Source organism: Triturus cristatus, chromosome 5_1 (assembly GCF_964204655.1).
Source record: "Triturus cristatus chromosome 5_1, aTriCri1.1, whole genome shotgun sequence".
NCBI classification, from domain to species: Eukaryota; Metazoa; Chordata; class Amphibia; order Caudata; family Salamandridae; genus Triturus; species Triturus cristatus.
Window position 1 is genome coordinate 733,494,180 of NC_140587.1, and position 13,122 is coordinate 733,507,301.

At 47.8% G+C, this 13,122-nt stretch overlaps 1 long non-coding RNA gene across 4 annotated transcripts in view; it reads right to left on the reverse strand.

The window, feature by feature from the left end:
* Window positions 1-4,657: 4,657 nt before the first annotated feature.
* The window catches only part of LOC146831415 (uncharacterized), a 125,950-nt gene continuing 117,485 nt past the window's right edge, over window positions 4,658-13,122 (reverse strand). For all 4 annotated transcript variants that reach the window (XR_014961280.1, XR_014961281.1, XR_014961282.1 and 1 more), the window contains 2 exons: window positions 6,554-6,635; window positions 4,658-6,227 (listed from right to left, as the gene is read on the reverse strand). This is a non-coding gene — a long non-coding RNA (uncharacterized LOC146831415). The remainder of the gene's footprint in view (window positions 6,228-6,553; window positions 6,636-13,122) is intronic.

The following is a 13,122-nucleotide window of genomic DNA, read 5'->3' on the forward strand; positions in this document are numbered from 1 at the left end:
TAAGGCATGTGAAAGGTAAGCAGGAGCAACATGGTTACCTGAATGCTTTTACACTCATTATTCAGAAATCAGTTAGCGTTCTTGCCTGGAAGGGACCCATTTCAATGTCTATTGCTTATATCCTTACAAAAAGTAAGCAGTATAGCTTAGAAAGATCACATCACTGAGCACACAGCAGCGGTACACATTTTATACACTAAAATAAGGAAAACAGCTAAAAAGAATCACATGAATTTTTTTCTACTCCATATATCAACCAGGTATTGCAGGACCGCCAGGAATGGTGCACTTTCCCACCCAGGGAAAACAGTGTTGTTCACAGAAAGATGAGAAAACGAAAGTAGCTCTTCACTGGCAAACTCTGTAAAGTGGAGTTAATGTGTTTGGGTGTGAATAAAACCAATCTGTTCACTTTGGGACCACTATGTCTTGCTTTATTTAGATATTTAGTTACTTGTCGTATTTTGAAACTTTTTTCCTCTCTATCTCGAGGCTAGACTATGGTGAGAAAAATGACAGAAAAAGACTACATTTCGAGCAAAAGTGTTGCTTTTGTTATTTTGGATCCATTTCACAGGGGAACAAATGAAGGAAAGGAGAGGAAAGAGTGGGAAAGAGCCACTTCTTGAAGTCACGGTTTTCAGTAAATGAGGAGGAGCGAGACAGAGACAGAAAGTGAGGAAATTCGAGGAAATTCGAGGAAGAGCAAAAAAGAAAAAGAGAGTGGGTGACAGCAGCCAGAGGCAGAGCTGGAGAAGTGGACACTGTCATTATTATGCAGCCTTCACGCATATTTTAAAGTGAGAGGAGCAGGGAAGAAGCGGCTGCTGAAGCAGGGTGTGCGAGAGTTAGCTGAGCCCTGTTATTCTGCCGCCTGCTGCCGCTCCTGGGCTCCAGCCCCCTCCTCTGTGATCCTCCGTGGCGGTGCCAGTGAGAACATGGCTCCAACAACAACGCAAGGCTTGTTAAAAGCCCCGATGTTCAGTCAAATCGGTGACATAATGGGCTAGGGAATAGCAAGGAATGGGCAGCGAGGTATCCACACTGCTGATGCTAGGATTGGAGGTTGGGAGCCGGGCTCGGGCCACAACGAGTGGCCTGCAGGTGCATTGAGCCAGGGAGAGAGCCACAGAGCACATACCGGGACTTGGGAGGGGCGCGGATGGTGCAGTGATGCCACAGACACCGGCAGGTAAATGTGTCCCTTTCTTTACAGCTATGCTGTCAGTGCTTGTCAAGCAGAGAGCAAAAAATAAAGGCTCACATGCACGTAGCCACTGATAAAATGGTGAAAAAAAGTCCCTAAGCAGAAAGCAAAACAGCAGAAGCAGATAAACTCTGCGGAAATACTCCAGAGCCCCAAATTACATACAACAGATGATCCTGCTGCACAAAAGCTGTAGGCTCGACCTAAAAAGGAAGAGATAAATAATTAATCACATAGCTAATACTGTAGTTTCTTTTAGAAAAAAGCACTGCCAAACCCCAATATTATTACATATCACTCAAACAGGATGCATTTTAGTGTCTCTCCCCATTATTCAAGCAGTGTTGCACCACTGTAGATGTTCTCCCTAACTCATACCTAGATTCTCTTCCCTGGGATTAGGTCCCACTGTGGGTTATAAAGTAGCAGCACAAATAAAGCTCAGGTGCAATCTCTTGCAGTCACAGCTCGCAGTCTTACCTCTCAGCAGTGGATTAGTCCCATTGGATCAGCTCCTTTGCCCAGCTCTCGGCCATGCTCACTCCCGCTTGCAGGAGAAGTTGTGTACCAACTGGCAGCATGCGACAATCAGAAGCAGCAGCCCGGTCTTGACCTAGTCCCAGACCGAGTGTTTCTGAACTCAGAGTTTTGGTGACAGGGCCACACCAAAACCAGTAGGTCCTTGCCATGTCCACAACCAATCCAGACAACACCAGGCAGGTGCAGCCTCTCATGACTGGTCTTGACTTTGGCATATGCAGCCCTCCATGTGCCAGGTAGAATGAGTAAGTGCAGCTTCCGGATAGGCCGGTTACTCTGGGCAATTGCGGCTACACTCAGGCTGATCACATCACTGTGCAGTTGCAGCCACACATGGGTCACTCCTAACTTGAGCAGGCACAGCTATGCATGAACCATATCTTCAGCTGGCAGTTGTGCAATGCACATACTAAATCTGAACTGCACTCAGGTCTCAAATATTGGGGTCAAAGGTTTGCACTTCCTGGCAGGAACCCGAGCAAAGAGGCTGGGTACCCTAAGGAGATCGGGGCACCCTACAATTCCTTCTCCTAGATAGTCACTCCTCCTGTGGGCTTGTCAGACTTCTTCGCTCTCTCAGCAAGTAAGAAGGTTTATAGGTGCTTCATAATAGGCACTTAGCACTTCCAGCAGGAGATTCAGTTGATATCCCTTCACTTCTGGAAGACTGGATGTCAGGAAAACCTAAAGCCCTGCTGCCTCAGAAGTCCTCTGAGTACTCTGCTAAGCACTCCCGTCCTTGGTAGTAAAGGGTGTGGGACTGAAACCACAAGTGGGGTAGTGGGGCCCCACATTTATATGCCAACATCATATAGGGGTTGTGTATCCCCTGTCTGCAACTATTGAACCAGTTTGAGGTGGTTCTCCAATGAAGTGTCCTTCCAGGCTGCTCTCCAGACACAGCCTTGTGTACAGTGATGCTTCTCACAGCAAGGTAATCTTCCACCTAGAGCACCCATTACATGGGATCAAAGAGGTGTGAGGTTTCTGCATCTGGCTGTTATCAGTCAACGTGAAGAAGTTATCAAGGAGAGAAAAAAGGGCTGGTCTCCCCTAAAAGTTTCCTCACTTTGCACAACAGAGTCTGCAGTCCAACCCCTCTCTCATACCATCCACCTATTGCCAAAATGGATCCCGAAGGGCTCAATTACTCTGGCTCACTTCCATGCACCATGCATGTACCATGCATGGTACTCACATAAACATGCAAAACATACACTTGCAATGCACTAGGAACTAGGTAATCTCATAAAAGTAGGCCTCTGCGCCTATGGCTCATATAAAATGGTCTGATCACAACTATGGATTCACAAAACAAGATATGATACCACTATTACTCTATGTGCCACCCTTGAGAGAAATATTAGTCCACTGTCTGTCAATAATAGCACACTTAGTGCGTCCTCACCAGGTCACAGGGCAATTCCAAGATGATACTCGTCAAGAGACAAGCTGCTCACATGTTGCGTTAGTGTGACATCACGGTGAAGGTAAAAAAATCTGGATTCCTGACACGTGCAGCCGGGCTCTCTGGGCAGGAAAACACAACTGTACACCATGCAGGTGAAATTTGTTCCCCAACAAGCACCCTGTGCATTTTATTTTAAAATCACATTCTAACTTTACAACTGAGAGACTGTTGAAGCTGTTCTTTTTAAGGTACAGTTAAAAATGAGCACTGATTGAATTATATTGTTTGGAATTACATTACTTTCATGAATAAAGATAAGCAATGACTATATTCAGGACTACCCTTGGGTGAAATTTGAATGACATAGGCATAATTTGTGTAATTTTGATCATGTAGCATAGCGAAATGTATGCATAATTACCCAGATTACACCACGTAGCATAACAAAATTGTTGTGTGGGTAAAAATGGTAATGAAAGAAGCACGTCGATTTTTTTAATATGAATGGACTCTTCAGATGATTTTTCAGTGCGAGAGTACAATTCCGAACAAGAGCAGAAGTTCTTTTAACACAACTTCCTCTTCCTTTCCTGAAGACTTCCGCCATCTGCTTAGTCATTTTGGATTTGGATTTTGGAAGGAACAGAACACTCTCTGTCTGCAATATCTGCTGCATTTACACGATTGGAATCTTTGTCTTTGTTCTTTATGCCTCCTTCTTTGATAGCCATGTGGTGACCACTATTTCTTGGAGCCAGTGAGTGTGTGGTGGACATTTTGGAGCATATTTACGGGAACTGAGGCGCAGTGCAGCAAGTTAGCTTACTCTGCTGTCCTGCATCACATTGAAAGGGCAGGAATACACTGCATTCATCCAATACAGTGCATTCCTAACCTGTGCCCCTGTGCTGGAGCCATTTTGGCAGCCTGGAACCAACACAGGCACTTCTCCTCGTTAGGCCTCACCCCAGGAGGCATAAGATGTTGGCACATTCCCAGGTTTACAAATTCTTGTAAATCTCGGAATGTGTTAAAAGTAATGGGAGTTTCATGGGAACACCCACTGCAACGCCCGAGGAAAGCCTCCCTTGTGCAGAGTCTGGCAACGCAGCGATTTGTCCTGTGTTGCATTGCTCAATATTTGTGAAGCCATTCAAAGCCATGCAAGGGGGCTTTGCCTGTCTTCACCAATATGACTTGGGGTTTTGCATCGTGCATGTACCATGTTGCATGGTGCAAGTATGACGGAAGGCCCTCATAAATATGCCCTAGGGTCTTTACTTTCCATGGCTCCTTCTTCGCTGGCAATGATGTGGATAAGATAGCTGCCACCATTTTGTACAGTGTGTATATGTATTTTAATCATTTTATTCCACGTTTAACATCTATTTTCCGGGAATATTGATAGAAGAAGTCCATGACATTTTTGTTCATTATTTTATTTTTCCCTCATATATTGCTTATGCTTATGACTGACTATATGTAGTATACAGTTATTGTTTTTGAATAATTTATTAGACTTTTGCCTGCTCCGCCTGCCTCCCATAGGTGTCCCATGTGCCCAGGAGGGGCACAAGCCATTACTTAATCCATGTATGCTATGCTTGCCTGCTCCCTGTCTCTAATAAAAGACAGAGACAGGCCCAGGAGGGCATGGGACCTAGGCAGACACCATCAACTATTACGTACATTTATTTGTTTTTTAATTGTACCCTGCCCGCAAGGCCTTCAATGTGCCATGGAGAGATGAGCAAATATTTAAATATTTTTGTTAGAGTTTTGCCTGCCCCCTTCCATAAGGGTCCACAGGGGTCCCATAGGCCGTGCAGGGATGCCAGCAATTATTTAATTCAATTCAGTTTTTGCCTCCTCCCACCTTCCATAGGCATTCCAATTGGGCCTGGAGAAACACCAAGTTAGCTTTTCTAGCATAATGTCCAGCAAAGCATAGTTTATGCATAGGTACATTATCATTAAGCATTTGTGACGTGGATCGTGACTTACATTACAATGACTAGATTGTACAATTTCCACTGACGTTATGCTTACTTTTGAGTAGCCTGAAGGTGCACAAGGCATTACACACAATACTAAGATGGACAGAAGTTTGCAAATTAACTGAAGGTAACTCCAGAGTCATCTGTGGAGTTTTTAGGCTCATGCTAAATGCTAACTGCTAGTCCTAATATGGCCCCAAAGAAGGAGGTTCCTGCCAAGATAATGAAGAGCTAGGAGAAGAAGAAGTCTGTTTTCAGTGCCAGAACTGACATCAAGACCTTTTCCTTTTTCCAAAAACTTAACTCCTGCTGCACCCTCCTCTGAGAAAGAAGAGGCAGAAGAAGAGAATAATTCTTGAATCAATGGTACCAAATCTAAGCCCATGTCTCTCAGCCCCTCAATGAGTTAAGTCATGGGGTCTAGTAGTGAGTCTGAAATTGATTTGTCCCAGCAGCAATCCGAGCCTTCGCAGGAAAATCAACAACAGGAACAAGCATTGCACCTGATCTTCAAGAACTAGGAGCAGAGCAGGAAGCTGAGGTTGCTACACAGCAGTATGTTGTGACTTTTCTTCAATTGCAAATATCAATTTCACAATCTTCAGCAAGGAAAAGAAAGAGCACTATACCATCTTCTTCAAGCCCTCCAACCAATGAACTTAACATGAATTGGAACCCGACCAAAATCACCCAAGAGGGATAAGGGAAAAGTACGTTTTCCAAAAGCATTGGTATTGAGAAAGGTGATGATAAGCCAGTGATAGTTTGTGAGGAGCGTGATTCATAGGAACTATGGCTTATCTCTATTCAACCTGCTCTTAGTTATGTAGCTTCACCAACAACAAATGCTTCCATCTTTTCAAGAAGACCCTCAACTACTTGCAGCAACTATTACCTCCCCTACTGCAGTCACAGCCAGCCCTAGAGAAAGGTCAACACAAATGACTAGCTTCACCTCAACAAGCTCCGCAAATCCACTTCCGAAGCAACAAATCTAACTTTATTAAAAAAAACACAGAAATGAAATGATGACAAATGTCTGCTCTCCTCTGGACAATCCGCAGGTCCCAGCCTGCAAGACAAAAAACATGATGAGAAGTTGTGTCCTGCGCACATCAAAGGACAGACAGAGCGAAGGAGAGAGAGAGGAAGAGAGGGAGAGAGAGCGAGAGTGAGAGAGAAGGAGAGAGAGAGAAGAAGAGAGGGAGAGGGAGAGAGAGTGAGGGAGAGAGAAGGAGAGAGAGAGAAGAAGATAGGGAGAGGGAGAGAGAGTGAGGGAGAGAGAAGGAGAGAGGGAGAAGAAGAGAGGGAGAGAGAGTGAGGGAGAGAGAAGGAGAGAGGGAGAAGAAGAGAAGGAGAGGGAGAGCTGCCCCTGCGCACCCAGGGTACACTGCTCACCTGCTGCCACTGGTGTGTCTCCAACCACTTGCTGGCATGGATAGCAGTACCCCAGGTCACACATCTGACAGAGAGCCATCATCTGAAACAGAGTCCAGATACACGATTGGCACAGTACACACAATTGCACAAGACAACATCGCCTGCCCGCCCATGCACACCCAAGAAGAGGCACACCAGCCCCTCCCGACGCCCATCGGAGCTGGGCCACCCATGCACACCCAGGCCTCAATGCTCACTTTCTGTCACCGGCGCGTAAATGGGAGGTCCCACCACGTGTCTCTGCAAGACACAAGCCCAGCACCAGCGTACATGGCACCCTCCACACCATGCAGCCACGCTCCACAGGCCACCAGGTCTCACGTGTGGTGCTGGGTCCTGATTACTCCATGGCATGTGACATACCAGTGCACCCGGCACCATCGCAGGCTGCACACCCACTCAGCCCTATGGGTGCCACTAACTCTGTGATTCAGGAGGCAACGCCACATGACAGTAGGGCCGCACCGGCCGCTGGCTCTAGCCCACACTGCGGTCCAGCAGGGCACACATTACCTGAGCTGGCCAGACTGCCGGGACGGGGTATCATCGCAGGCTGCACACCCGCTCAGCAGCTTAAGGTGCCACTGACTCAATGCACCCGAAGCCACCATCCTGTGGCAGGGTGCCTGTGCCGTCTTCAGGGCCTCCAATGCCACTAACTCTGTGCAACCCCAGTCAGCGCCACGTGGTGGCAGGCCCATTACGGCCGCAAGGCCTCAGGTCCCACTAAGCCTGTGCCACCCCAGTCAGCATCACGTGGCGTTAGGCCCATGCCGTCCGCCAGGCCTCGGATGCCACCAACCCTGTGCGCAACATCTAATGTGCCCATTATGAATGAGAAGGGTGGAGCGTCCGTCATCCAGTCAGCACCGAAAGAGGAGGATATGAAGCTGTTGGCCCCTTATGTTGGAGCAGTCACATGGCCAGTGATGCCTGTGCCGGATGGGTGTGGTGTGTGTGAAAACCTGCCCTCAAGGAGTGGCTGTGACATGCTGATGACTAGAACAGTGACTTGCATACCACCAGCGAGTACGCCTGCGACGGGGAGCAATGAGGGCTTCCCCCCCGGAGCATTAGCAGAGTGGTCTGTCCTGCCGTACGCCAGACCAGCGCAGGGCTTGCAACAATGACTCGTGGGCTCTGGGTGTGGTTCAGTCCATGTCCGAACAAGAAAGTGACTGATGCATGTGTCTCTGTTGTAGTGTCCACGGGACCATGTACACAAAACGCAATGCCGCACCCTCTGACTCGCATCCTGCAGGTTGAACATCAGTGACGCAAGGGAAGGCACTGTCCACACATCCATCCACACATCCATACATGAATGATGTAAGACATGAGACAGCAGTGTGTCACTTGATGTTTATTGGCACATCCAGTGCAGTTCTGCAGCTGGAGCGGTAAATGGCAATGCCAAGCACACCACACAATATGGGCCTGTGGAGGGCCAGCCAGAGTCCAGCCTGGGATGACATGTACTGCAGTAGAGGAAGGATACAGTCCACAGTCTGTCCGCCTTGTCATGTTCGCCAGACAGGATGTGTCAGTCCATGTCCAAGGTGAGTGCATCTGAGTGTATCGGGGGACAGTAGAAGGTCATAAGGTGATGTGTGGGACCAAGCAGCAACAGGCCCATTGGCGGGAATGAATGCTATTGCTTCCTTCTGATTACAAACCCATCCACGTCCTCGTCAACAGAAGTGCTGCATGCCCCACCTGCGAGTGTTGCTGTTCCGGCTGCGGCACTGTGTGCCACTGACACATCAGGTGCCTGGGTGGATATGCCTGCCGCAGTGGGAGACACTGACACACCAGGGGGCTGAGATGTGGATGGTGTGGGGGCAGCAGCATTCATCAGCGCCAGGCCTTGTGGTGGCGATGCCATGATGTAGACCTGCAGGGCATGATAGATCCCAGCTATATTTTGCTGATGTGCAGCGGTGGCTGCCATCCTTTTCGCCTCCATCCGCACCATGCCCTCCATGAGCCTCCGTATGTGTGTCAGCTCATGGCTGGCATCGCTTGAGCCACTCTGAGCAGACAGGTGTTCTTCCCTCCACGTCGTGACTCCAGCAATGTCAATCATGGCTCATTGGAGACCATGGATTGAGCCTAGACACCCAAGGATGGCGTCCAGTTTGGTAGCCATGAGGTGGAAGCCACCCGCAACTGCTCAGCCGTCTCCCTCTGGCCCTCCAGCACAAGGCATTGGAAGGCCATGTGTTGTTCCTGGGGGTCTTGGGCGAGTGCCGGGGCTGTTGGTACCTCCTGCTGGAGGTTTGGGTGGTGGGTGGGGTCTCATCGATGTAGCTAGGCTGCCTTGATCCTGGTGGTGATTGTCGATGCTGGTGTTGTCCTCCTCGCCATCAGTGAAGAGTGTCTGGGACTGCTCTGCAGAGGAGGTTGACGGTGGTCCTGCGATGTGACTGGGAGATGGTGTATTACAATGTGTCCACATGTATGTAGCCGCATGGTACATGTTGACATTCAGACAGCATGACTTTGTACATTGTGACAGTCTATAGATCGGGGTGATGACCCAGGGTCAATGTGGGTGTGCACTGTGCTCTGCTTGATTGTGCATGTGTACCATTGTGGCCATCTCCATCTGTCTCCCCAGTACCTGTTGGTCACTCACCCTGTTGCAGTTGTGTTGTGTCCTGTCGAGCAGTGTCCGGTCCCCCGACTCCGGCCACAGTCTCCACACTGATGACTGTCAACACCAGCTCCTCCATGTCTTCCAGCTCCAGCTGTTGCACTGGGCACCCACCTCCAGTCAGCGTTGCTGCCTTCTGGTTGGCGGAGAGTTTCTCCTTGGTCTTCCGCTTGATGTCATTCCATCGCCTCTTGACCTTTGTCCATTGTCCTCTTGTGCTCTCTGACTGCATTCACCTTGTCGACGATGTCTCGCCATATTCCAGTTTTGGGGCCCAATGAGACGTTTTAGGTGACGTTGAGTTGTTGATGGTGTTCCATCACCTCCGTGACTATGATCCTGTTTGCCTGCGGACTGAACTTCTTCTTCCTCGTCTTCTTGTCCTTGCCCTTCCCTGTCCCCGAGGTCCTGGGCTGGTCGTCCGGGGTGCTTGTGGGGTTGCACTCATCCTCTGCGCCTGCTCCGGCTGCCTCCCTGGTGCTTGGGTGTTGGTCAGCTTGTGTTTGTTTGTTTTTTCAGTTTTCATGGTGTTTTTTCCCGCCTGCCAGGTGTGTGTTTTGCTGGCCTGGTGCTGCTTATCGCTGATTTCCTCAATGCGCTTTGGCCCATTGCATGTTTTTTTGTGTTGTGGTTTTTGTTTTTATCTCCATCGAGGTGGTTCTATCGCAAACATTGTCCGCGATTTCGGCAGACTATCGCATGGTACCGCTGTGTTGTGAATTCCTAGTTGACATGGGGTTATTTTCCTGCGATGGGCTGTGATATTGAGCGTTACGCTACTCTTTTGGTAGTTATCACACGTTCTTGTGAATATACCACCAAATGCGTTATTAAAAAAAATTATTATGCTGCAGAGTTTAACCATTTAAAAATACAGTACATTATATTTATGCTGCAGAATTTATTTCACAATACATATCATGCATCTAGGAAGCCGGCTCTCTATATAGAGTACTAAAAAGAAGTATACTGTGCAGACAATCCCCAAATGGTAGACAGAGGTAAAAGTAGATATTTATAATGCTCTTTTTGTGGTAGTGTAGGCAAGCAGTTGTACTTATCAGAGGATAGTGCTAAGCGTTTGCTGTACTCACAGACGCAATAAATGAGACACACACTCAAAAATAAATCCAAGACTAATTTTTGCAAAAAATAAAGTAGATTTTTATGTATCTTTTAAGACCAAGAACACATTTCTAAGGTAAGCACTTTCGGAGTTATGATTTTATAAACTGCGGAAAATATATCACTTTTGTGCGCAATTATGCACCATGGGAATCAATGGGGAAAAAGAGAAAAAATGCATATATAATCAGGCTGTGCTTCCACAAAGTTCACATTCGTGTTTTATGTTGCTCTCCGGACCAGTTCCACCAGGAGAAGTTTAAGAGCATCCTGATCGGGCAGGACTACAGTGCTTAGGGTCCTGGAAACTGGTGCACAAAGTCCGGTGAATCTCCTTGGAGGCAGGAGGAGGCAAGGGCCTGGGAACCATAGGAGCAGAACTGGTTACTCAGTGCTGGGACTGGTAGGGCCAGGTGCAGAGCAATCAGATCAGCTGGGCGTTGTGCATATTTAGGGTCCTCGCTGTCAGGAGCAGGCAACTAGGAGAGGCGATCTCAAAGCAGCTGGGTCACTCAGGAATGTGGTCTCGGATGTCTTGACGACCCGTTATTTGTGCTTACTTCTGGTGCTTTGGAGTCCATAGTGGACTTATCTTCTTGGTTTTTACCATTGGGGATCCAGTACCCTGAATTTTGTTACGCCACAGCTCTGGTAGGTCTTGGTGCCTCCAAACTTGGTGAAGAGACAGATATGACCCTCCGAAGCTGTTGTACCTCTTCTTGCTTTGATGCGGCATTGAGGTATTGGGGAGCAGCAAGTCAAAAAACTGGGATTCACAGGATTGGTTCATGCGTTGTGCAGGGGAGTAATGCCTTCACTCCAACGGAGCTTCTCAGTGATTTCTCGAAAGCTGTAGGTGCTACGGGGTTCTTGCAGCCCTTTCAGGCTTCAAGAGGACACAGCAGCAGTAATTGTTGAGTCCTTCTTGCAGCTGACATGGTTTGGCACCTTTTCTTTCTGCAGCAGTGCTTCTGTTTTTGTGTAGCAGTTCTTTTTTGTCCTGGTCTCCTTTGATCCGATACATCTGAGGTTCAGATCTCAGGGAGCCTCCTAAATACTGAATTATGGGGCATTGCAGGGGGAATCATGTATTAGCCAATGGGCAACTTACCTTTTTAGGTGTCTACTTCTTCTAGTGATCACTTCCAGTGGGAAGGGGCACTACCCTAGCCTTGATTGGACGTTTTCTCACCATTTGAAGATGGTGGAATTTCAGGGGTGGTGCAGGCTGAGGGGGGACCCTCCTCCTCATCTAACTAATTTTCCTGCCTTTCCTCCCATTAAAAGTGGAGCAGGAAAAGAGGCTTGGCCTCCGCTATCTGGAGGTTCCTGGGTTGGATTAAAAAGGTGCCAGAGACCTTGAAGCTTCCCCCTAGGGAAGGCCATCCTATCCTGGAGGAGGTGTGAACACCCCCCCCCCCCTCACTCAAAGCAGGTATTGTCTCTATCCTCTTAGATTGCTGGCTTTCACCCCATGAGGTCAGAAACATGTCTGTGGTGGCAGGCTGGTGGAAACCGACAAGAGACCGCACTAGTGTTTGGTTAGGTTTCAGGGAACCCTCTAAAAAGGTCACCTCTGTGAATTTAATAATATATTCACCACTGGCATCACTGAGGATTTATTATGATAAGATGCTTGGTACCAAACATCTTAGCAATCAGTGAACGCATCATGGAGCTAGGAAACTTGTGTTGACATGTATCCAGCCCATGTACACTTTATGGCTTTCCTGTTCACTTACAACAGCACAGAATGGACTGGACATTGTAGGTACACACCAGCTCATGATAATATGCCCACACATAGGATAAAGTGCACCCTGCCTTAGGTCTTAAGGCCTGCAGTAGGAGTGACTTACTTATATCTTTTTCCTTGTATGGGTGGCATGGCACACAGGGGTCTGTGCTATTTTGACTCTTACTTCGGATTTTTCTGCACCAAGACACGTAGCCTGCAATGACAGAGTACATAGCCTTGGTGAGGGGGCCCTGGGGTGGCACAACAAGTGCTGCAGCCCCAGAGGGCCCTCTTCAGTACCCATGTACTAGGGGTACCATTGACTAGGGACTTACAGGTAGTTGAAGTTGTTCCAATCGTGGTGCAGTGTTTTGGGTAAGAGATATGGAACTGAAGACATTGTCAGCAGGGACCTAGGGCACTTGCAGTTCGAAATTACATCAGATATTAGGCAACAAATGGGGGCTAGCCATGCAAAAAGAGACACCTACAATGCAACATTGATGGAGCTAATTGCACATCAGAAATCCCAATGGCCCTACTTTTATACTTCTCCCTCCTGAGTCCTGCCTTAAGAATAGACTGAGTACCACACTGCATTCTACACATCAAATTCATTAATTGTATAGCAGATATAGTATTTCCAGCCTATGCAGCAAGAAAGTGTTGGGCAAGGTATGTATTAGTAAAATGTCAGGACTTGTGCTAGGTTAAGGTTTGGATATGAACAGGTTAAGACATATGGGGCCTCATGTAGGTAGCCGAATACCAGTCGGTAACGGCCGATTTTCGGTAATTATACCGTTACCGACCGGTATTTTGGCTTTTGAGATGTAGGGGGCTCATTTCTGCATTCGGTAATTTACCGAATCGGTAAAATTACCGAATCGGTAATTTTACCGATTCGGTAAATTCCGAATACAGAAATGAGATGTAGGGGGAGTGTGTGGGTGTGTTTTGGAGTCGGTATTTACCACCAACTATTAGTTGGTGGTAAATAATGAATGG